The sequence below is a fragment of the Myotis lucifugus genome, unplaced genomic scaffold (assembly GCF_000147115.1).
Source record: "Myotis lucifugus unplaced genomic scaffold, Myoluc2.0 scaffold_382, whole genome shotgun sequence".
Classification (NCBI taxonomy): Eukaryota; Metazoa; Chordata; class Mammalia; order Chiroptera; family Vespertilionidae; genus Myotis; species Myotis lucifugus.
The window spans coordinates 61,292-63,887 of NW_005871430.1; positions in this window are offsets into that span (position 1 = coordinate 61,292).

Below are 2,596 nucleotides of genomic sequence, written 5' to 3' on the forward strand. Positions count from 1 at the left end.
AAGCATAAAAAAGAAACATGTCAATCATCTGCAACCCCACCCCCTGGAAATGCCCTGGTGACATTTTTCATTCCAGTGTTTTCCTTTTATTCTCCAGGAAGCAATTTTTGGTTGTGGAAGGAGGGCTGGGCTCTTAATGGAGGCTCTTGGGTTCCACCGAAGAAGAGCTCCTTACCCCTAACAGTATTTTTATTAAGTAGAGAAAATAAGTGGATGGAGGGTTCTGCATGTGTGTGTGTGCGGGGGGGTGGGGGGGGGGGTCAATATTGCTGAGATGGTAAGAATGATGGGGACAGCATGGTGAGTGAAAAGAGGTGAGAGAGCACAGAATCCAAGAGGCTGGGGAAGGAATGTAACTCATCTCAGATGGCGCCTGCAGGAGTAATTAGGGTAGAATGTTGGGTCTCTGCCCATCGGCCCTGGTTTGCCCTGACCGCGCTCTTGAGTGCCCAGAAAGCCAAACTGAGTGGTTGGTGGGCATGTTTGGAAGGAGAGTCCCCTAAGAAAAGGAGAAGCTGCCCTCTAAACCGTACAGAAGAGGCACATGCACAATTATCCCAGTTGTTGTGGCTGGGAGGGGTGGTGATGGCAGGTTAGTCTAAGTGTTATTGGGGAAAGAAACTCCTTCCTCAGTTCAACCTCCACAGCTGCCAGCTGAGCACAGGTGGGCCGCCAGCTGAGGACAAGTGGGCCTCCAGCTGGGGACAGGTGGGCCTCCAGCTGGGGACAGGTGGGCTTCCAGCTGGGGACAGGTGGGCCTCCAGCTGAGGACAGGTGGGCCTCCAGCTGAAGACAGGTGGGCCTCCAGCTGGGGACAGGTGGGCCTCCAGCTGAGGACAGGTGGGCCTCCAGCTGGGGACAGGTGGGCCTCCAGCTGAGGACAGGTGGGCCTCCAGCTGGGGACAGGTGGGCCTCCAGCTGGGGACAGGTGAGCCTCCAGCTGAGGACAGGTGAGCTGGGGCTGGTTTCTTTGGTCATTCTCCTCTTTTGAGGAGAAACTTCCCAGTTCCCTGAGAATATCCCAAAAAAGGCTTAAGCCTTTGGTTTCTAGGTGGGGAATAAGATGTCAGGAAGAGAGCACAAGACGGGGGCGGGGGGAGGGGGGACAAAAAGTGTGCCAGGCCCTCCACGATCACACTGGCCTCTTGATAATTCCCTTTCACTGCATTTAACTAACGATGAGCACACACTGAAGAACTCTGAGATCTATGAAACGAAGATAGCCTTCGGAAGCATGGCGAGGAAAGGCATGTGTACTCTGCGCTTAGACCTCTGGGGTTTTAATCTGCTCCCGGGGCAGGACCTGGTTGGGGTGGTGATCACTGAAGGCCCCACTGATACCCACCCCACTTCTGTGAACTGGATGGGGAAGTGCATAGAACTGAACGACCACCGTGAGACCTGGTCATCGCACGCCCAGGGAGCCAACCACAGTGAAAGCAGTGGAAATCCTCAGGCTAAACCAAGGAGGGCAGATTCCTAGAAGCCAGAGGGTCAGGTCAAAGGAGAAATGCTCTTCTGACTTCATAGCAACCATCTGCATCCCAACCCACATTAACACTGTGAGCACACAGGGGTCAGGGGCTGAGGCCCTCTCCAAGCCCGGGCCTTGCCTCTGAAATCACTGTGGCCAATCAGTTCCCTGCTCCTTTCTACTCGCAGCTGGGGCAGGCTGTGGGAGGAACAGAAAGCTGGGATGTGGGGTGGGAAGAGAGAGAGAGAGAGAGAGAGAGAGAGAGAGAGAGAGAGAGAGACATCAATGATGAGAGAGAATCACTGATCAGCTGCCTCCTGCACGCCCCCACACTGGGGAGGGAGCCCACAACCTGGGCATGTGCCCTGACCTCCTGGTTCATAGGTCGATGCTCAACCACTGAGCCATGCTGGCTGGGCTGAAATTATTTTTATATGACCAATTTCACCCACAAAAACAACTAGTCCACATCAACTCATTATTTAAACAAATTATAGTCATATCTGCCATTTACTGCACAACTAGAGTGTGTCAGAAACTTCATGCATATTGAGTTATTTATTCTTCCCCGCAACCCACAGAGGTAGATACTATCCTGACTTCAGAAGGGACCCTTTTGAGCTGGAGGCACCTCTGAGGACAGGGAGAGGCAGCCACATTAGGAGTGCCTGCTGCTCACGTGGCTCCTCCAACCCCGCCCCCTCCTGTCAGCTCTACCGCTCCCCATAGCCACTGACTGACATCTCCACTGACGGCCATGGGGCCCCTTGGCCGCTCAGGGGTCTCTGGCTGTCTTGCATCCCATCCCACCGTGCGCTTCTCTTTCCTGAGTGGGGAGTACAACTGTGTCCACCTGAACCTGGACCTGAACCGCCCCTTATTTCCTGCCACTGCCCAGGAGGGACACCTCCCTCCCCCCCCCCCCCCAAGGACACCCTGCCTTAACCCTTCACCACCCCTTCCCTGCACTTTCGACCCCCGGCTCGTCCTGGCCAAACCCTAAAAGCACTCCCCCTAATAAACCGCTCCGGGTCTTGGCCCAGTCCCCGCACCAAAACCCCTGCCCCGCCCCAGGAGAGCACCTCCCTCCAAGCCGGATAGGACATCCTAGACATCTCCGCT